General features: G+C 40.1%; 2 long non-coding RNA genes across 5 annotated transcripts in view; both read left to right on the forward strand.

The window, feature by feature from the left end:
• The first annotated feature begins 132 nt into the window (after positions 1-132).
• On the forward strand, positions 133-1,329 carry LOC132526201 (uncharacterized). Its single transcript, XR_009542488.1, has 2 exons — positions 133-249; positions 1,194-1,329. It is a non-coding gene; the product is annotated as an uncharacterized LOC132526201 (long non-coding RNA).
• Positions 1,330-1,517: 188 nt separating this feature from the next.
• Positions 1,518-23,637, forward strand: part of LOC132526202 (uncharacterized) — a 36,526-nt gene continuing 14,406 nt past the window's right edge. For 2 of the 4 annotated variants that reach the window (XR_009542490.1, XR_009542489.1), the window contains exon 1: positions 7,176-7,995. This is a non-coding gene — a long non-coding RNA (uncharacterized LOC132526202). Of the gene's footprint in view, positions 1,699-7,175; positions 7,996-23,637 lie in introns of those variants that run through there. The other 2 variants (XR_009542491.1, XR_009542492.1) reach the window with 2 other exon arrangements.

A 23,637-nucleotide genomic window follows, 5' to 3' on the forward strand; every position in this document is an offset into this window, starting at 1 on the left:
CAAAAGGCCCCAATAGCCATGCTCAGGTGCGGTGCATTCTGGGAATTGTAGTCTCCTCAAGGGCTGGCGGGGACACCGAGGCTGTTGCCGGAACTACAATGCCCAAAATGCGCCAAGGTCGGACGCGCCCAGAGCGGGCAAAGGGAGCGAAGGGGACTCGGCCGCCATGTTAGGAGTGCTAGGACGTTTCTGCGGAGCTGGCTGAGGTTTTAGGGAACGCGGGAGCCGAGTGGTGGTGCAGAGGGGACGGTGAGGAGGAGGACAACCCGGTCGGAGAGCCTGGGTTCCAAACCTGGGCACCGGGGGATGGAGGCGGCATCGGGGGACTGAGTAGGACGCGTCTGGCTGGTGGCGGCATGAGAGACCGAGTGGGCCTTGACCTCACGGTCTTCCAGGGGTTGCGGAGGCCCTCTACTCCTCTTGCTCCATTTTATAACTAAGGGATTGAGGGAGTCAGTTTACTCCTGGTGTCAGAGCGTCATTGAGACCCGCTAACAGGATAGTCGGGGGGGGGGTTGTGAATTTTGGGGAGTGCGGAGACCCCGGGTGGCGATTCTGTCGCCTTTGGTCGGAGAAGCTTTCACCTAAATGAGTTGGGCTCTCCCTCCCAAATTTATTTTTATCTTCTTGTCATTCATTTTTGAACCATCCTTACCCTTCCCCAGGGTGTCGTACCCTCATTGGTTTTTCATACAGCAATGATTTGCAAAAGGTTCCAAAGAAATCGATGTTGGAAGGGAGCTAAGGTGGAAGGGAACGGTGCTTTGGCCCCGAAATAAAAGACAGGAAGAGTCCTACAGGAGTAACACACCCGGTTTAAAACGACATCTTCATACCTGCCAACGAAAGCAGGGAGATGTTGAAAGGGAATATTGATGATAGACCGATTGGCGGCTGGCTATTGGTTCCGGAGTAACTGGGATTCTTGAATAAACCTAGAGCGTTATGCTAAAAATACTGTGGAAACGGGATGTTAAGTAGCATGGATCACGGACTAACTTAAAAAATACATTTAGTGTTTAATTTGTGGAACTCCATATATACGACCACTTTAGGAACTAATTTTCTGTTGAACTAGGTAGCTGAAACCGAAGTCATTGGTCTTTAAGTTGTTTTGCCCAGTATTTCAAATGGACTGTGTTTTTTTCCCGATTGTGTTACTAAAACAATGCTGTGTGTTTGTTCTTTTTCAGAGTCTGTCTACACTATGAAAAGATGGGAAATTTCTTTCTTCCTGAGGGTGTCCGGAGGGCTAAAAATGCCGATATATTTGTGCTGTTTTTCTCCTTTCCTTTTGTGTATTATCCTGAAAAACAAAATTAACTGACACTTTGGGTCATCAGGGGTATGCACTTCACTTGTTAGGAGTTAAAATTATAGCTGATAAATGGATTATCATATCAAGGAAAGACTAGGCAGAGTGATTATAAACGACAAAAGCATGGTCCAAAAACATGTCTCAAATGTATGCAGATGATAACTACAAAAACAGTTTTTTTTTTTTTTTTTTTCAAAAACAGTTTTATAAAGAATGATCTTATATATGTCATGTTTCTGGGAACAAGGCAGATGAGTGGCTTTGTTTCATTTTTAAACAAAGGTAGTATGTATTGACCTCACTTATCCATGGATACAACAATGGGAAGAGCTTATGAAATTATTTGTTATTCAGAAATACCTTCTTTGCAAATAATGTTGGTAAGTATAGGAAAAGGTACAGAATGTTTACTGTTTTCTTTCTGATCATCAGTATAACTATAGATGTGTTTTAAGCATAATAGAGATGAAATAGACTGAACAGGTTTACATTTAGGCTTAGTTTCAAACTCTTACAAATTATTCTTAGGGCTTGGTGATTCAGGGGTGGTATTGTGTCTTATATGAACTTATGTTGTTCATTTTATAATACTTCTTTATGTAAGCAATAACCTCAATTTGAGTTACTATGGAAGACAAATGGCGGGGGGTTGGGGGGAGGGACCCAGCAGATTTCACAGAAATACTGTATGTGAGAAATGAGACCTGTATAATGTAGTGATTTCTATAATTTGTCATGTGATTGGATAGTTAGAAATTTTTCCAGCCTTATATCCAATGAACATCTAACCATAAAGAAATGAAACAAGTCTAGTTACTATCTCAAAAAACAACTCCGTGACCCTTAACTTTTAGAAAAAAAAATTATGTACTCTGTAGAAATTTCATTTAAAAAATTAGTATTAGAGGAATTGATGATGCCAGCTTCTGAAAGAATAACCTCAGTGTCCCAGAGGAAAAACTGGGTTAGAAAGCTGAAAAGTGGAATTAGGAATGCCTTAAGTAAATAAAGAAATCTACCTTCTTTTTCTGTTAAAGGGGAATTAGGACATTGATTTGTATTATAATTATAGGTAGTTCATTAAAGAGTATTGAGTTAGTTGCTATTATATCAAGGGTTTTTTCAACAGGGTCAAGTGTCTGGAACACCTGTAGAACTCTAGAAATGTGTAGCTTTTGCCCACCATTCATCCAGCTGAATTATTGTCCAGGGTTGTAACCAGCTGTTGTTTATTTTTAAAACACTAGAGGTGAGTGCACAGGGGTGGGGTAGAGCAGCCTTCCACATCCCATATTTGTGGTTTTTTGTGGTGTGTCACACAGGTAATAACAAAGTTTTGGCAAGGATTTTAGGTTTATTACTAAATATATTAATAAATGAATTTTGAAGATGTGTAGATAACCTAGGGATCAATTTATGCATGGTGTGGAGGAGGGGACATCAATTTTAGCTTTAAGAATACCACAATATCCTGACTTCCTGGATATTTCTTTTTTTTTTTTTTTTTTTTTTTTTTTTTGCTGTACGCGGGCCTCTCACTGTTGTGGCCTCTCCCGTTGCAGAGCACAGGCTCCGGACGCGCAGGCTCAGCGGCCATGGCTCATGGGCCCAGCCGCTCCGCGGCATGTGGGATCTTCCTGGACCGGGGCGCGAACCCGCGTCCCCTGCATCGGCAGGCGGACTCTCAACCACTGCGCCACCAGGGAAGCCCTGGATATTTCTTAGAGTGAGGGTTTAGTGTAATACGAAGAAAGTCTGATCATAAGAGACACTTAACCAGTAAGAGCTCAAAGCTATGACAGAATTATGGTAAAGTTACTCAGATATTTAAAAGAAACTGAAGTATCTAGACAGAGGCAAAAAGATATTAGAATTTTCTGAAAATAATTTTTCTTTAACTCCTTGCCCTAAATCCTAATTTTTTTTAATTATTGATGTTATTGTAGTATTCTTGGTATTTGAGTACGTGATATATAAGAGTATCTTTTTTTTTTAGCTCAAAATTCTTTGACTCATTACTACATTTGTGATCTTTTCATTCAAAGTCATGTAACATTCTTTCATTCATATCTGCTAAAGGATAAAGACAAGACAAAGAGAACAAGCATATGAAAATTTTAAAGCAGCCCCAAGAGTCAAACTCAATAAGTCTTCCTTCAGAGGAGGGAGGTCCTCTTGGAGATGGTATATGAAGACTGACTTTAGTGTGTTGGGCAGTAATATTAGTGGCCTTTCTGGACTCCTGTTGCTTCAGTTTTAAATCTATCTTGAATAGCTTGCTAATTTTTTACAGAAATTCGTAACATTCTAAGCCTCAGTGGTAATAGCAGCCTCATGGGGGTGATGGTTAGGATTAAACAAAGTTATGTAAAGCATTTAGCAGAGGACTTTGGAGCATGTAAGTTTCTTGTGGATTTTTTAAGTTTTTAAAAAAGTAGTCTCAAAGTACTTAGGACCCAAGGACAGGGATTACCTCAGCTGAACTCTTAGCAATTTGTTGATAAGTCAAACTTGTATGACCAAATTGTTAGGAAAATACAGTTCCAGTTTTTCCTTTGATAAAGTGATGATATAGGGCAACAGTTTTTTTCAGCCCATGCCACGTAAGGAATGTAAAATTCTTGTTATTGAGATCGTGTTAGTGCCTGGGATGGCTGAAGTCAAAAAAATTACAATAAAATTTTGTTTGTGTTCTTGTATAGTTTGAAAAATCCCGACAGTTGATTATGAAAATTAGGCCCTGTCTTTACTGAGGATCAGTGTAGTTAATTAATTCTGTAAAAGATGATGTCCTAAATTATGAAAAATGTTAGAATTGTTTCATGCCTTCAAAGTTCTAAAATGCTTTTATATTTTAAGCTATGAAATTTGAGAGAACAGCCGTCAGTTATGTTTTCCACCTGTCTGTGTCTCTTCCAAAATAGAATCAATTTTCTTAGCATTCTCAGAAATGAAATGCCGGCAACCCAAAGGTGATGTAAACCCAGCAGTTACAGTAAGAATTATTTTAAGCTGATCACAGAATTGAGACAAGCGAACTTAAGGGGGAAAATGAAAAACATTTTACCAAAAATTATCTTTATATTATAATTATTATAATTATAGCTTTATATTGAGTTAAATGTTTTCAACAGCGTGTATTTTTAAAGTAGACACAGATGAGCCTGTCATACAGGGTTCAGCAGTTGTAGTTTCTCCAGGGAAGATCTTTAACTCATTCAGCAAACTTTAATGTTTCATATTTTAAGCATTTTACTTTAACAACATTCAGAAAACTAAAGTGTATGTTTTCTAGTCTTGTTTAGTTGACCCACTGTTGTGTTTGTAACAAGTTGGCATAATTTTACCTGCTGGGTTTAATAGGCCACAAAAGGTATGTGTAGTAAATATAAATATCGCAATGTCAGGATGCAAAATCAAGATGCTCATAGCTAATGATTAACCAGAAAAGTGAGCCCTCTATCCTATGATTTTTTATTTCTCAGTTTTTAATAGGTTTGGATAATTAAAGTGGCACTAGAAAAACATTTCTTTGCAAGAATATGAACTTAATCCAATATAAATATGTTCATGAATATAGCCACTTAAGGAAAGTGCAGAGATATACAATTGTAAGCAATTAATGTACAGTAAGTTGGTACATATTCATAATTCTTAATTTGATATGGACTATTTGATGGTGATGTATGTTATTGAACTTGCTGTAAAGATTAGTCCTCAGTGAGTTCTGTCTTAAAACATTTTAGGAAATGTTCGTCAGAGTCACCCTCTTTACACCTAAGTCATGATTTGGTGAATTTGGCACATAGGTGCTTGTAAATGGAACAGCTTGGAGACTTTTGAGCTACTCCACCACCATAAGATAAAGTTCAGTAACCATAACCCTTAGCATAACCTAAATGATAATATTTTTTCACCTTTGAGCCAAAATAAAACTCAGCTTTCCTCCTTCCTTACCCTGTACCACCAGACTTTTAGTCATTAATGTAGTATTAAGTGGGATCTTTCATAGTTTCTTGGCAGTTGTCCCCATTGAACTGGACAGCATTTATGCTGTTGGCTCGGTGTTAGCATATGTAGAGCCATTTTCTTGTGAATGTTTCATAATATCTTATATACAAGACAGAAAAATTATAGAAAAACTTATTAAACATGCTGAAATAAAGCAGTTGCCTAAGTGGTGATGTACAAAAGTATACAATTGCAAATAACAACATAGTAGAGTACTTCATTACAATTGCTAAGCTGCAACTAAACGTCTTACATAAGTGTGATATAAATGACCTTTACCAGTCCTATACTATTTCAGTGAAATACTTTCCTAATAATAGGATGGTACAGCATTTACTCTGTCCCAAAAATTGAGAATGCAGTGAAAATTAAGTGCTTTTTTGTTTGTTTTTTGTATTTCAAATCGGAAGATGTTTATTGAGCATCTACTATGTACAAGAAAGATACTTGTCTAATACTGCAATGGATTAAAACAAACAAATCTGAACCTTCCACCAAAAACTCCAAAAAACATAAGATACCTCTGAAGTAATCAACACAGTTCTATATGTTTGTAATACCCTTTGGGGAATTAAGCAACATTTACTAAACACCTAAGCATATCAGAGTGCTCTGTTAGCAAGCATTCTAAACAGAACGATCTGAAATATTAAAGTAACAATGCAGAACTGACAAATATTAGTCTATTAACCAAGATTTGATGAATGAATAAAGAAATCCATACGAACTACTAAAAGGAAGGCTTCAAAGGTGCTTCAGAGGAGATGGATTTTCTTCTTGGCTAAATAAAACATGATAGAAATGCTGGTCCTTTTCTGGGGTTCGGCTTACTAAAAAGCCTATACTTGGAGTTTATGACGTTTTTCTTTGAGCTTGGGATATTAAAGTTGCAAAGGTTGGAGAGTTCTGACGTAAAGCCTGAGGACAGCTAGGTGGATTGGTTGAAATCTGGTCCCTGAGATGAAGGGACAGAAATGTGCTGTTCTGGGCCCAGCATGGGTAACACATCTGTAGGAAGAAAACTGGCCTGGAAGGCAAGAAACCTGGGTTGAAAAGTTGATTTTGATACTAACCTGCAGTCTCAGTTTTTTAAAGGTCATTTGAAATCTAAGTACAGGAAGTACTGTTTTTGATGATGAACTTTACATTTATTTATTTAACATTTGGCAAGCTCAATGGAAGAATCTCCATTTCAACTCTGCTTTGTTTACTCTTTGTATCTTTAATATTGGGTATTATGCCTCTTGAGTTTCAGTCCCATGACTATTCTGTTTTCAGTATTCATGTTTTTGTCTTTCTAAAATTGTTTGCTTCTTTGTTTCTTACTAGTCCTGAGATAATTTATGAGCAATTATTGTAGCATTTCATCTGGCAGTGTATTTGCCTAAGATGGGTTGCTGGATTTTCTTGTTTTCCAGATAAACTCTGCACTCTCGTCTTTCTCATTCTTGGAATCCGTTTTGCATTCGTTGCAGTTCTGGGTTCTTGTATGGAAATTCTAATATTTATGGAGTACTGAGAGGAAGCCAGATTTCAGGAGTTTAAGGAGTGAGTGAAAGGAATGGGGAAAAAAGTAGGCACTGCATGTAGATAATTTTTAAGAAGTTTGGCTCCAGGGCTTCCCTGGTGGCGCAGTGGTTGAGAGTCCGCCTGATGATTAGGGGACACGGGTTTGTGCCCAGGTCCGGGAGGATCGCACATGCCGCGGAGCGGCTGGGCCCGTGAGCCATGGCCGCTGAGCCTGCGCGTCCGGAGCCTGTGCTCTGCAACAGGAGAGGCCACAACGGTGAGAGGCCCGCGTATTGGGGGGGAAAAAAAAGAAGTTTGGCTCCAAAAGAGGTAAGAAATAAGAGTTTACAGAGGGCATGTGGGATTGAAAGAGGGTTTATATTTAAATCTTCCTACTTCGGGGTCAAAATCACATTCTACTTCACGCGGTCTGATCATTTCCCAAAGGAATCAGGACTTAAAATTCTACCTTGCCCTGAAATCGGGCCAGGAGGAGAGGAGGAAGAGCTCTGAAGTATTTTTGTGATTTTTTTTTTTTTTGTATGTAATACTCAGCTTTTCATTTGATTTGATTATTTTTCCTTCCCAGTTTTCTGGTCTTTTCATTTAACCTAACTTGTACTCCAAGAATAGTGGTTTTTATCACAGTTCCAAAAAAAACATAGCAATGACCATGAGCCTCAGCTTCTTTTGAAAAATGCCTTGTTCTAAAAGGTGGTGTCTGCCCTTTATACCTGTATCATTAATTCTTCCTAGCCAGACTGACTGGGATGATCTTCACAACCACTTTTAGAAAAAATGGTGCTCAGTTGAACCAGGAGGTTAGACTTGAACAAGACATGTCTGTTTCTTGTCCAGCTAAGATTTTATCAATGTACATTTACCTAAAGGAGGAGAAATCTGAGATAGTCAAATTCTTTAGATTACTTACATGAGGAGGGTATAATTGTCACAAGGAGAGAAAAGCAACTAACACCTTAGGGCAACCAGGCCCTCCACAAAAGTGGAAAATACAATTCTGACTGATATGAACTAAATTTTCCATAACCTGTACTCACTCTCATCCCATTACCCAGTAACGTAAATGAGCTGCTGTTTCTCTCTGGGAGTTTAACTGGCAGAATAAATGGAAAGATGTCAGCAAAAGAAGGAAGCAGGTAAGACAGATAAGATTTTGTATAATCAAAACATATATCTAAGGTGTTGGTTATTACTAGATCTTGGCACAGTAACCCAGGTTTCATTGCTTTCCATGAGATGTACCAGAAGAAATAACCTGAGGTATTTCCATGAAAAGAGAAACTTAGGGCTACCCGTGAATTGCTCTGCTATAAGTTACATTTTGGATTGCAGTGCATAGTGCAAGCCTCCATACATCCAGCAAGATGCCCCATTTTAGGCTAAAACTTGACTGTCCAGACTAATAACCTATTTCTAACAAATTTAAGACTATCTCATAGTCTCCCACCTCTTCAACCATCTGGAGAGAGGAAAAGATAAAACAGTATTACTTGAGTAATTGTCATGGGCCCAAAGTTGTACCCAGATTCAGAAAGTTATTGGACATCCCTGTTCACTGCTGAGTTGTTTATTTAAGGTGTTACTTATTTAATTGTTAATTATTAATACCTGCTCAGTGGTCTGATGAAGATAAACTTCAAATAGGCTGTTAATTTACATGCCTGAACCCATTCTGCCTTTCAGTAATCTGAGTAGAAACTTAAAAGTTATGTGTAACACATCGTAGCTTGAGAGAACCCTAAATTTCTAGAATATATCTTGATACTGTGTAAAGTTCACTTAAAATGCACTTAACAGTTCAAATAACTGGAAAGTAATTCCTCTGATAACACTGGCAAGGACATGCTATTAAAATATTTTTGTGCTAGTTGAAGTCAAAATAGACCTACAGCCTATCTGTCACATTGTATGTGTTTATATTATGCATTATGATGGTTAAATCCACTTAAGATCATCACCATAGGATCATGAGAAGTTAATTTAGTAGTTGAGAGTATGAGCGTTAGCAATTGAAAGACCTGGGTTTGAATCTCAGTACTTACGTGATTTGGGGTATATTCATCAGTCTGAGACTTTGAATCCTATAAAAATAGTATTTGTCAGCTTCATTGAGTTTTCCGAAGAATTAAGAAAATAATATGAAATTTAATAAGCTCTCAAAAGGCAGTATACTGTAGTGGCTTAGAGCATAGTCTCAGAGCCAGTCAGCCTGGGTTGAAGTCACACTTCTGCCCATTGTGTTGACTTTGAGCAAATTATTTAACTCTGCCTCAGCTTCCATCTGTGCAGTGGGAATAGTACCTCCCTCATTGGCTTGCTGTGAGAATTGAATGCATATATAAAGCAGTGTCGCCTGTGAGATCACTTTTGAGGCAAAAACTAGTTTTTTACAAATCTCACCATGTATTAGGATTCACTGAAAGTACATATATCCTTCAAAGTTAAACCATTTTTAATCATGGAGAGTATGATTCTCTCTGCTTTAGATGTTATAAGTTAATGCCCCATCAGTTTTAACAGTTTACCAAATACCTAGCTTAGTAAATGATACTTTATACGCTATATATTTTATGCATAACATATATGATATTCGTACCATAGTTTATAATTAGCAGGGATTCTATCACAGTTTAAAGATTGAGAAGATAAGGAAAGTATTGTCTAAAATAAAACCATTTTCAGGGTTTGGTCTGCAGATACCTGAAGTGAGTTCAATCTTTATGGTTCACTTTAAGAATGTTGGGTCTGTAAGACATTCCAAAGGCAGAGCTTGAAAGAACTGCCTTTGAGTCAGGCCTGGGTTCTGGATTTCTGGTCTAATAAGCTAGGAAGTAAGGTATCAGCTTAGGCAAATTAACTTTTTTTTTTTTTTTCCCTTGCAATACGCGGGCCTCTCACTGTTGCGGCCTCTCCCGTTGCGGAGCACAGGCTCTGGACGCGCAGGCTTAGCGGCCATGGCTCACGGGCCCAGCCGCTCCGCGGCATGTGGGATCTTTGCGGACCGGGGCACGAACCCGTGTCCCCTGCATCGGCAGGCAGACTCCCAACCACTGCGCCACCAGGGAAGCCCGCAAATTAACTTTTGAATCTGTTTCCTTATCTTTAAAAATACAGTAACATTTAACATAGAACACCAGATACGTAGGGTTTTTTTGGTTTTTTTGGCCACGTACCACATGGCATGTAGGATCTTAGTTCCCTGACCAGGGATCAAACCCACAACCCCTGCAGTGGAAGCACAGAGTCTTAATCACTACACCACTAGGAAGTCCCTGGGGACCTGTATTTTTAAGGCACTCACCATGTGATTTCCTCTTCACCTAGTTTTACTTGAAAGCACCGTGGTAAATTAACTTGCCAAAGTCAGGCCTCAATACATAGGCCCCCTCTCATTTTTGTGTTCCTAACTACTTTCCATTGTGCTCACTATTTCTTATTGCTGCAATTCCAAGACACAGTTGCCAAAACTTTTTAAATGTTTCTTTGTAGGTATGTTCAATGAAGAATGTAATCCACCCACATCAAGTATTGCTTAATTCAGGTGTATAAAGTTTATTTTAGGGAAATTAACAAATTATATGATCCATGTCTTCATCTAAAGCATTTGATTAAAAAATTTTGAATAAGAAGCAGCCCTACGGTATCCTATTATAGACATCCAGAGTGTCAGTATTTGGGGATAGGGGGTACTGGTTCAACCAGTTCTAAATCCATTTATTTTGTTTTGTACATATGTATTGATTAGTTACCAAGTGAGAGGCTGTGGAGGTACAAAGATTACTATGACCCTTTAGACCATTAGACTCAACCTTTTACTGTCATGTACCCCTTGGTCAATCTAGTGAAGTCTATGGATCACTTTTCAGAAAAGTTTTTAAAAAGCATAAAATACAGGGCTTCCCTGGTGGCGCAGTGGTTGAGAGTCCGCCTGCCGTTGCAGGGGACACGGGTTCGTGCCCCGGTCCGGGAAGATCCCACATGCCGCAGAGCGGCTAGGCCCATGAGCCATGGCCGCTGAGCCTGCGCGTCCGGAGCCTGTGCACCGCAACGGGAGAGGCCGCAACAGTGAGAGGCCCGCGTACCGCAAAAAAAAAAAAAAAGCATAAAATACAGTATATTGGATAATAAAGGGAGACAATGATATTGAAATAATTATCAAAAAATTTTAATTTTGGACGTAGAAATATATATGCTTTATAATTCATTAACAAGCAAGTTGTCTGCAGCAATCGTAATAGGAAAACATCAGAGTTCAGCTGTGACACGTTTACGCCTAACACTACTATGATCTGTTGCCTGCATTCAGATTTTATTAGAAGTTATTGAAAATAGAGATGTAATTTTTCCCCATCCAATTTCATGGACCCCTGAATTCTGACTATGAACCCCTGATTAAGAACCCTGGCTAAATTTTTTAATAATAGGAACTTTCTCTTTTTCACTGTTGTACCCAAGACCCAATTAAGATCTTTAGAGACCCAAGCACTGAAAAACTTGTGACGCTCTACCTCATATATTCAAAATCAAAATAGTTGCACCATAAAGTGGACTTAAGGAAGTTCTCAAATTTCTCATGTTGAGGACATAGATACTTTTAGAAGGTACTAAATTATCTCCATTTGTTTCGTGGGGGCAGGCAGGGAAAGAGGCTGCTTTGCTGTTTTCTGAAAGTATCCAAGCTTGTCTATATCTGCTATACTTGGTACGTGGTTAAGAGCTCGATAACAGAATAAATGAATGAACCTTTACCATAAGGGGTTCACGATTTTAGAGAATATTAAATTCATCAAGGTATAAAATGAAAAAATGGAATACCATGCTAGGGAGTACATGCTCTGCTCCATAAATGGACAGATTAGAGGTGTTTGTAACTAGTATCTCTTATAGATAGAAAGAAAGAATAGGGCTGGTATCTTCAAGTGGTCGCACTGGAGTGTAAGCTCCCTGAGGGAAGGATTTTTGTCTTTTTTCACTGTATCTGATATATTCCAAAAACCTAGGAAAGTTCCTGGCACGCTCAACTAGTTTATCCTTACCTAATCAGCCTCAGATCTGTGGTACCTCTATTTCTCTAGACACTGCTCAAACATTTCAACATTAACCTACCTGCAACTATGGAAATTTTAAAAAAATACCTCTTCTTCCTTAGACATTCAATAAGTGAATGGAGGGTTATTGTTTTTCTCAGTAGCAAGCTAGTAAGTACTGCCATAAATATATGTTTAGCTACCACTTTCATTCAACAGTACTTCAGGGTAGAAATCACCTGCATTTTAAAATTAAGGGACAAATCAGCTGAGGGTCACCTGTTAACAAGTAGAGAGGAATTGAAAATAGAACCTAGGTTTGTTTGACATTTTTTAAGTCTACACAAGAACTGCTGCTAGTATCTTTTGCTTTTAGGTGAAACAAAAAAGGAAAAAGGAAATGTCACAGACCTAAGTAGCTTCCATTTGGCCAAGACTACAAATGTAGTGTTTTCCCTTCATTTCCCAAAGAGGTGCAACAACCATGTGACACCAAGGCCTTTTGATGACAAAACAGAAGTTCCATAACTATTTAACACATTTTTTAAAGTCTCATTTGAAAATACACATTTTTTAAACTTTAAATATAGATAAGCTGTAGTTTATGCTTCAGTAATCTCTGCTTTATTTTCACAATGTATTAGTACTTGATATTCCTTTCATATTTTCTGCCCTCCAAGAAAAACATTTCAAGGTTTCTGGGGTTTGTTTTGGTAATTTACAGCTAAAAGGATTTTTTAATGCCCTTCTCCTACCTATACCCACCAATATCAATGGGTACATTTTCATATAGCTTGTTTAGAAGGCAGTAAAGCAGCTTAGACAAAACATCATTGTTTAGACTAAGGAAATGTTTATGAAAGTGGAGTGATTTTCAAGCCCTTTTGATCCACATGGGGAGCACTAGACCAATATCTAAATTAATGCATGATACAGATAACATATTTCAGTTCTGACTCAGCATTCATGTTGGTCAATCCATAACTTGGAGAAGTTCAATAGAACTTCATTTTACATACGAAGAAATTGGGTACCTGGGAAGTAAAACCTGGCTTGGCCTGTGGTTACGTGAAACCATTTATAGGCTTTATCCGTGCTGCTTAGTGTGAGCATTCATTCACTTCACTGCAGAAATACTGTTTGATCACAGCGTGCTGCCCCAGTCCCTGCTGGAGACATTCCATAATATGTGGTATATGGACCTATTGCCATTGTAAACTATAAGGAGTTCTGAATTCTGAATCACACCTGGTCCCAAGGGTTTACAATAAGGGATTGTTGACCTGTAGTTATTTTCTTTCCAGAATAGTCATCTAGGTGATTTGGTACTTAGAAGCATAAATACAGTGACAATATTCTACCTTCTAACCTCTCCCCTTTCAGCGCAAAGCTGCAACATGACTGGGTCATAAGCCAGTAAACTGCCTTTGGCCGCCAGATGTTGTTGTTAACAGTAGGTAATACGCTCTTTTCTTCTGCCAGGCACATACGCAGTTAGGCATGCAGCAATTGTTTAATGGATAAATAAGTTGTTAAATTATAACACTTTGATGGATTGCTCAATCCTTTAAGTAATAGTTGACTTACATCACCTCTTATAACCTGATTCTTTTGTGACAGATGTTAGCTAGTGAAGTGGACTGTTACAGACAATGAAGGAAATAGAACATTGTTTATGAAACCGTAGATGGCCTGGACAGGAGACTAAATTGGAATCCTTAATTCCCAGTGCAGAGAGGGCCTTGATATTTAAGAATAAAAATATTAATAGCTGAGCTTTATGTCATGTGTTTAATGTCATGACCATAAAGCCATTACTGTAACACTTAAGTTTATCTTCTAAAGGAAGCCTGTGAAATGTTTCCAGAATGACTTGGTTTTTAGTGATATTAATTATTGTTTTCCTTCGGGACCTGATTCTTTGTAGATTCCAAGATGATGCAGTTTCGTCAAAGGCTGTTCCATCCTCAGTTTCTTTAAAAATAAAAAATACTCTGCAATTAGGTAAAACATTTTTAGATGGACTACCGCCATCTGGTCTCTTTTCCTGTCACCCAGGTTTTTCATCAACCACAGCTCTATGAAAGGACATTGAAGGGTCCCCTGTTACACACAATATACTAATGCTCATTATGGTACATTAAAATAAGATGAAAGCTTCCATTATCAGCCTACACAATAATCTTTCCCTACCTTCTGTCCTCTTATTTCCCACTTAGTTTGTGTACTACTAACTATATTGAGGTAACATGACCACTAAGTTTGAAGATTCTTTGAGACCAAGAGCTATACCGTATTTGTTTTCACATTTCCTTCTGTGCTTAAAACAGGACTTCTGTTTCTTCAGTAAATATTCATTGAGTATCCACTAGGTGTCAGATATTATACTAGGTAGATTCTGGGACACCAAGGTAACTAAACAGGGAACATGCTATTCGGAGTCTAACAGTCTTGTGGAGGAGAAGTGGAAAAATAGATCTGTAAGTCAGAAAAGCTGCAGTGTAATATTATAGTGGAATAGATGATTTCCTGGTTTAAGAGTTCTAAAAAAATCATTTCCAAAAACATCTCCCCAGTAAGTCTGACTCAGTGACTAAATTTCCACCACTAGAATGTCATTATAAGACATTACACTGTGGTTGCTTCTGGGCAGGAAAACTAAAGGATATTAATGGGCTGTGAAATCACTTTTTTATTCCCCTTTTTAAAGTTTTTAGATTTACATAGTACAATTCACTCTTTTTTTTTTTTTTTAAATAAATTTATTTATTTATTTTTGGCCGCATTGGGTCTTCGCTGCTGCACGCAGGCTTCTCATTGCGGTGGCCTCTCCTGCCGCGGAGCACAGGCTCCAGGCACGCGGGCTTCAGCAGTTGTGGTGTGTGGGCTCAGTAGTTGTGGCTCACAGGCCCAGCCGCCCCGCGGCATGTGGGATCCTCCCGGACCAGGGCTCGAACCCGTGTCCCCTGCACTGGCAGGCGGACTCCCAACCACTGCGCCACCAGGGAAGCCCCAATTCACTCTTTTTGATGTATAATTCTACAGGTTTTGGCAAATGCACAGTCATGTAATCACCACAATCAAGGTATAGAACAGTTGGATCACCCCCCAAAATTCTCTCTTTTTATAATTTGTGATAAAAATTAATTTTATTTTTCAAAAATTAATGCTGGAATGTTCTATGTATATCTACTCTTAATTCAAAAAAGTATGTCTTTTGGGACAGCACCTTTTATCTTAAGCCTCTTTAGAAATACAGATATCCAAAGAGGGGCTGAATCATTATGCCATTGTTAGTTGTCCACACCTTGGTTTGTAGATGAAGCTGTTGAAAGGAATTAGGACTCAGAAAAGGTAAAGGGTGCATTGTGTATGTAGTGTGTGTGTCTTAGGTTAGAAAGAGGGTAGGGGTCAGTGGGCAGAATTGGAGATTAGGGCCTGACAGTGGAACAGTGTACATGGAAGGGTAGATATGGGTAGTGTGTTTTTTGTTTTTTTTTTTTTTTTGCGGTATGCGGGCCTCTCACTGTTGTGGCCTCTCCCGCCGCGGAGCACAGGCTCCGAACGCGCAGGCCCAGCGGCCACGGCTCACGGGCCCAGCCGCTCCGCGGCACGCGGGATCCTCCCGGACCGGGGCACGAACCCGCATCCCCTGCATTGGCAGGCGGACTCTCAACCACTGCGCCACCAGGGAAGCCCGGGTAGTGTGTTTTGTGTTTAGTATAAGGGCCCTGGGTTCTCAGAGATAAGAAACACCAAATAAAGAGATGAGCCCTGAAGAGGAGGTCTTCACGTGAAGATGAATTTTTATCTGGAGCTACAGAACTGGGATTCTAGTACTGATTCTGCCAGTAACCTGTTCTCAAAAAGTCATATCCCCTTTCTGGGCCTCATCATCTATAAAAAAATTTGCATCAAGTATATTCTAAAGCCCATTTCAGTTTTCTTCAACTAGAAACAAACCTTTGTGTGTGTGTGTGTTTCTGAATTTCTGTCCTCCAGTTTCAACTAAAGAGACCCATCTGTAGATAACAATAACCAAACTCTAGCAAGCATTATGATCCCCTAAAATTTCATGTAGTTTGATGTCAGAAGCTGCAGAGCACAGTTAGGGCTGATCTGAATTGGGCTTCAGTGACACAGCTCTCTGACCCTCAGTCTTCTCATTTATAGAATGACTGTATATACTCTATGGTTCCCTGTAGTTCTCACATTTTATGACTATGAAACCTATTAAAACTACCAGTGTTGGGCTTCCCTGGTGGTGCAGTGGTTGAGAGTCCGCCTGCAGATGCAGGGGACACCGGTTCGTGCCCCGGTCCGGGAAGATCCCACATGCCGCGGAGCGGCTAGGCCCGTGAGCCATGGCCGCTGAGCCTGCACATCCGGCGCCTGTGCTCCGCAACGGGACAGGCCACAACAGTGAGAGGCCCGCGTACCGCAAAAAAAAAAAAAGAATTCATTTAATCTTCCTGATTTACTAGTGTGGTAGAGACTAGTTGTTCATCAAAACATGGGCAAGTAAAAGGACTACATTTCCTGGCCTCCTTTGCAACCACATTACTGTGTTCTGGCCAATGAAATAACGGGCAGAAGTGATCAACACCACCTCCAAACCTGAGCTATGAAGCTTTCCCATGCAATTGTCCATGCTCTCTTCCTTCATCTATCAGAGGATCCATTAGAATCGTTATGCAAGGGGCTCTCTCTTTCTCCCCCTACCACCTGCAACCTCCATTGGATTGTAATTTGAGTCAGAAATAAACTCGTTGTGTTAAGTCACTGAGATGTGACCGTTACAGCAGTTAGTGTACCCTGACTAAAACAAGGTTTGACAAGAACCCAGAGAAGGACGAGAGAAATTGTTCACAGTGTCTGGCTCATTATGTACAATAAAAAGGGTGATTAACCTCATTAACTTAAAAGATGACGATTACTTTTATGGGAGATATGAGCAAATAGCTGTTAAAGTACTTCAGGTAAAGTGTGAAAAATGTAAGGATTTACACTCTGGTTTCCAAAGATTTTCATAGACACCCTGGGGACACCTCAAGGAATGAAGATACCATCCCTACAGTGTCTCGTACGCTGTGCTGCTAAATCAAGTGAACACATTTCACTAAGTTTTATAAAGATGTAATAACAAGTATGAATACATTTTTTATGCTGCGTTGGGAATCCTTCCTCCATTTTCTTTTTGCTGCACGCGGGCCTCTCACTGCCGTGGCCTCCCCCGCTGCGGAGCACAGACTCTGGACGCACAGGCTCAGCGGCCACGGCTCACGGCTTACGGGTCCCCCGCTCCGCGGCATGTGGGATCCTCCCAGACCCGGGCATGAACCCGCGTCCCCCACATCGGCAGGCGGACGCCCAACCACTGTACCACCAGGGAAGCCCCTTCCTCCATCTTGATGTTTTTCTCTTGTTTATTCAAATCCAAGAGCTGAAATGTGGGTTTTCAATTTCTCCCTCGAGTTAGCCTATATATAATCAATAGCTTCCTTCACTCTTAACACATTTTCTGAACATTGCAGTATTTAGCTGGAGCCATATTTTTATCTTGAGGAATTAAATTTCTATAATTTGGTTTACCCTTGGTTTTTGAATGATCTAATGTCATATATATATATATATATATATATAATTTTATTTATTTATTTATTTATTTTTGCTGTACGCAGGCCTCTCACTGTTGTGGCCTCTCCCGTTGCGGAGCACAGGCTCCGGACGCGCAGGCTCAGCGGCCGTGGCTCACGGGCCCAGCCGCTCTGCAGCATGTGGGATCTTCCTGGGCCGGGGCACGAACCCGTGTACCCTGCATCGGCAGGCAGACTCTCAACCACTGTGCCACCAGGGAAGCCCCTAATGTCATATATTTTTAAATTTATTTATTTATTTATTTTTGGCTGAGTTGGGTCTTTGTTGCTGCGCGGGGGCTTTCTCTACTTGCAGAGAGCGGGGGCTACTCTTCGTTGTGGTGTGTGGGCTTCTCATTGTGGTGGCTTCTCTTGTGGCGGAGCATGGGCTCTAGGCATGGGGGCTTCAGTAGTTGTGGCTCGCGGGCTCTAGAGCGCAGGCCCAGTAGTTGTGGCACACGAGCTTAGTTGCTCCGCGGCATGTGGGATCTTCCCAGACCAGGGCTCGAACCCCTGTCGCCTGCATTGCCAGGTGGATTCTTAACCACTGCGCCACCAGGGAAGCCCTCGTGCCATATTTTTGATCTAGCAACTTTTTGCTGTGTTTTCTCTTTTTTATGCTTATTTGCAAAGTTGATTCCTATGGAATTGCACGGATAGCTACTTAGGCTTTTAGCTTCACATTTTCTCCTCAAATGCAGATGAATTATTTCTTCTTGACTTTGGTGAATCAGAATATTAGCACAGCCTCCCAAGACTATTTGCTGCTATTACCCTTATCGTGCTCCTTCTCTGAATCTTATGTTTTCAAAACATTTAGGAGCTGGGCAATTGGTTTTGAAGCCTTGATAAGTGTTCATGGAAGCTATGTGGCTTAGAGGAGACAAACAGGCTTTGTATTCAGACAGACCTGATTTCCAGTACTGGCATAGCCACCAACTATCTATATATGACACTGGTCAATTATTCACTTCTTAGGAGTCACAACTAAAATTAAGATGGTAAAACCCACTTTGCAAAGATAAATGGGATATATAGGACGATTTCTATTTTTCTTTCTTTTTTTTTTTTTTTGGCTATGCGGCATTGCATGCTGAATCTTAGTTTCCCCATCAGGTATTGAACCCATGCCCCCTGTGGTAGAAGGGCAGATTCTTAACCACTGGACCACCAGGGAAGTCCCTGATTTCATTTTTTTTAATATGGATACAATAATCTTAAAATACTAGCAAACCAAACCCAGAATGTACATTATAACCATGTATTTATATCAGGAATATGTTTGGTTTAATATTTTTAAAAATCAAAATATAATTCATACCTTAACTGATTGATGGGATAAACACATTTCATCATTTCAATAGAAGCAGAAAATTTTTAATAAAATTCAACATCCATTCATAAAACCGAAAACCTTACCAAACTGGGACTAGAATTTATCTTTTTCTGTTTTTTGAGTGCATCAGGTCTTCGTTGTGGTGTGCAGGCTTCTCTCCAGTTGTGGCGTGCAGATTCTCTCTAATTGTGGCACGCAGGCTTCAGAGCGCGTGGGCTCTGTAGTTTGCAGCACGTGGGCTCTCTTGTTGAGGCGTGCGAGCTCAGTAGTTGTGGCTCACAAGCTTAGTTGCCCCTCGTCATTGGGATCTTAGTTCCCTGACCAGGGATTGAATCCACACACCCTGCATTGGAAGGCGGATTCTTAACCACTGGACCAGCAGGGAAGTCCGTAGAAGAGAAGCTCTTAAGCTGATAAAGGATATCTATTTTTTAAAAACTTATGCTTTAGGAAGCAAAAGCTGTATTAAATTGATAAAGGATAACTTTTAAAGTATATAATACTTAATGTTTAAAAGATGAAAAATTTTCCTTTGAGATCAAGAATAAAAGATTTATTTTATTCCCCATTGTCCTGGAGGTCCTAGCCAGCACAGTAAAGCAAGAAAGAAATATAAATAAAGGTGTTAAGGATTGGAAAGGAAGAAAGGAAAAACAACTACATTTAAATTATTAGACTTAATAAGAGCTTAGAAAGTTTACTGCATACAAGACTAATTATAAAAATCAATTGCATTTTTATATACCAGCCACAAATAGTTGTGGTTTTTTGTTTGTTTATTTTTTGTTTTTTTGCGGTATGCGGGTCTCTCACTGTTGTGGCCTCTCCCGTTGAGGAGCACAGGCTCTGGACGCGCAGGCTCAGCGGCCATGGCTCACGGGCCTAGCCGCTCCGCGGCATGTGGGATCTTCCTGGACCGGGGCACGAACCCGTGTCCCCTGCATCAGCAGGTGGACTCTCAACCACTGCGCCACCAGGGAAGCCCCACAAATAGTTTTTAAAAGTATCTGAAATGGACAACTTATAATAGCATTAAACATAACAAGTACCTAGGAATAATCTAACAAAAGATGTGTCTATCTCTAGAGAGAAGACCAAAACTTTATTCCGAGACATTAAAGAAGACATAATAAATATTCCATGTTCAGACTAACTATCTTTCACCCCACTTCTTAATGCTCTGAATATAATACCCTTTCTGAAGCCCAAGTCCTGGTGCTTCAGAAACCTTCTTGTCTCCAGCTCTTTGTTGCTGTAAACAAATGTCTGGATAAGAAGGAAGAACTAAAACTCTGCACAGAAATGGCTCCTAATAGTCTCAGCACTGTTGTGTCGAATCCTGGACACAAACTTAACTGTCACAAGCTCTGATGACAAGGGACACTCTACTGGGACTACATGGTACACCCTGACCTTTGAGAGTTCTGGGGAAGCCCAGCACATCTCCAAACAAAACAAAAGTCAGCATTTATAGATGGGTTCACTCTATCCAAATCACATTCCTTCTTTTGATCCTTAGTACAAGCCTATGGGGAACAGTTTTGTATTACCCCCATTTCATATGTGAGAAAGCTGAGTTTCCTCAAGGTTAATGACAACCAAAAATAGTCAACTATAAAGCTGGGACTCAAATCCAGGGCTTTTGACATCAAATTTGATGCATTCAAACACAGCATTTTTTTTTTTTTTTTTTTTTTTTGCGGTACACAGGCCTCTCACTGTTGTGGCCTCTCCCGTTGCAGAGCACAGGCTCTGGACGCGCAGGCTCAGCGGCCATGGCTCACGGGCCCAGCCGCTCCGCGGCATGTGGGATCTTCCAGGACCGGGGCACGAACCCGTGTACCCTGCATCAGCAGGCAGACTCTCAACCACTGCGCCACCAGGGAAGCCCCCAAACACAGCATATTTTTGAGAGCAACCCTGTCCTACCACTTTTCCAGGGCAAATACAATGTCTTACAGATTCTTGAGTCTTTTGACTGGGCAAATCTTTTCCTGATGCCTCTCTTCTCAAACAATTGAGTTTCTAAAGGCATTATATTTTTACATCTTAGAAGGAAAGCAAAGGAGAGAAAGGAGAGAGAAAAGTAGGGACTTTAAAATACTTGCTTCACAAATTGGCCGTTGATTTTTTTTTTAATTGAAGTATAGTTGATTCACAATGTTGTGTTAGTTCCCCGACCAGGGCTCGAACCCGTGATATATATATATTCTTTTCCCTTATAGGTTATTATAAAATATTGAATATAGTTCCTTGTGCTGTACAATAGGTCCTTGTTGGTTATATATTTTATTTATAGTAATGCATATCTGTTATTCCCTACCTCCTAATTTATCCCTCCCTCTCCGGCAGTTAAATTTTATAGTCAAGCCAAAACTTTCTTTCCCTTACCTGTGACATGAGATAATAGATTTACGTCTCTTTCTCAGACTTTTTAGGATTAAATAAAGTAAAAAATGGAAAGGGCTTAGCACAGTGCCTAGCACATAATATGTGCTTAGTAAATGTTGTTGGCATTTATTGTTATTGGCAGCTACTATACCACCAGAAGATAATCCCACAGGCTTTACAACCAGAGTATTGCCCAGATCAAGGCAGAGGAAGCACAACCCCAGACTAACTGCAGCCTTTTTTTGCCAGGTCTTTTGTGCTATTCTTAAAGAGACATCCTTTCCCTAGAGAGCTGCAGAGGGGAGGAAGACCCCTGGAAACTAAGTGTTTTTGGTTCTCAACATGTGATTCACAGGGAAGCTATATTGTTTAAGACATCTCCTTTGTTCATTTGTTCATTCTTTTTATTTTTTACTCAATGGACCTTTATTGAAGAGCCAGCTATGTACCAGGCGCTGTGCTAGTCACTGAGAATGGAGAGAAATACATCATAAAATAGCGTTGTAGAGGGAACTCTGGGGCGATCATCTCAGGTGCAAAGCTCTGGGGGTCCAGGACTGTTCCTTTGGAGGAAGAGGGGGCAGACTACCAGTTATGGCGGGAAATGTATGAGCTTGACATCAGAGGGATCAAGGTTTGAATCAAGGTGCTGCTTACTTTCTGTGTGAACTAGAACAAATTCTTCATATTTCTAACCCCCCATTTCTTCATCTTTTAAATGGGAACTAAATACTTACCATGAAAGGGTATTATAGAGATTCAGTGGTGTCATGTAAATGATATGCTTGGCCTTTAGTGACTCCCACTCCTCATGAAATTGATCCGCCCTCCGCCCCACCAACCTCTCCCCTCCAAATTGCATTTTTCTTTGTTGTGGTTTCTTTTTCCCTTTAAACCTGACTTTAATTTGCTGTAAAACTGCTCTCCAACAAATAATAATAATAAAATAAGTGGAGAAGTGAGTGGGACACACAGTGTACTTTGCCCCCAACCAGGAAGCCACCCTCCCACTTCTCTTCCCACACAACCATCATGTTTCAAGAACAAACTACTGGGTCTCAAAGGCCAGTCATCCTTAATTGCCCATAACCAAGCATTTCAGACCATCTCTGATTAGTACATCAAAAGGAGCCCATTGCGTGTAGGTGGACTATTTCCACATTCGCTCTTTATCCCTCAGTAACTGGTCAGACTATTCAGAAGGGAAAAGGATCTTGAAAGGTTGTTGACTCTAGAAGAATGCTGAGTATGTCATCCTGGGCTCTTGATGCATCAGGACAAATATCCTTTGTTCTCTCCTGGATAGTGATGCCATAGCTTCTTGGTTTCTATTTGAACCCTGCTCTAAACACTGAAAAGTTGTGTTTTTCATTTATTTACTTCACCATTTATTCATTCATTCACTCACTAGACATTTATTGACCACCAACTCTGTACCAGGCCTGTGCTAGATCTTGGGGATATATCAATGAAAAAGACAGACAGACTAGACCAGGGTAGACAGACCAAAAAACCAAAAATCATGTCATCAAATAAATTAACAAGAAAATTGTGATAGATAATTACTGTGAAAGAACTAAACAGGTAATGTATAAAAGAGTAAGTAAGTAGAGAGGGGAAACAGAGTGGTCAGAATGGGCCTATTTAAATTGAGCCCTGGGACTTCCCTGGTGGTCCAGTGGTTAAGAATCTGCCTTCCAATTCAGGGGACGCGGGTTCGATCCCTAGTTGGGCAACTAAGATCTCACATGTCACGGGGCAACTAAGCCCATGTGCTCTAGAGCTCGCACGCCATGACTAGAGAGAAGCCCGCAAGCCGCAACAAAGGGCCCGCGCACCAAAACGGAAGATCCTGCGTGCTGCAATTAAGACCCGATGCAGCCAAATAAATAAATATTTTAAAATAAAAATGAATAAATTGAGCCCTGAGGTGCCAGTATGAGAAAAGCCAGGAAGAAGCTTTCTCAGCAGAGGGAACAGTAAGTGGAAAGGTCTCTGAGAGGGGGGAGAGCTTGGTATGTTTAGAGAAATTAAAGGAGTATGAAATGAAGACTAAATAGGGTTTTATAAGCTAGGACTATGGATTTTACTTTAAGTGTAATTTACTAACTATTCAACAAACACTGAGTGCCTAACCTGTGCCAGGCATTGTTCTAGGCTCTGGACATGCAACATGTAACTCTTGAAAGTTACATTCTAGTGTGGGAGACAAGGAGTAAACAAAATAAATAAGTAAAATAGATAGCATTTTTAAATAGTGCTAAGGAGAATATTTTAATAAACTAAGAAAAGGAGTTACGTGTAGGGTCGTAATTTTAGATAAGGTGGCCAGATAAGGCCACACTGAAAAAATTACATTTATGTAAAGATTTGAAGTGTCCATGTGCT

Source organism: Lagenorhynchus albirostris, chromosome 9 (genome assembly GCF_949774975.1).
Source record: "Lagenorhynchus albirostris chromosome 9, mLagAlb1.1, whole genome shotgun sequence".
NCBI lineage: Eukaryota > Metazoa > Chordata > Mammalia > Artiodactyla > Delphinidae > Lagenorhynchus > Lagenorhynchus albirostris.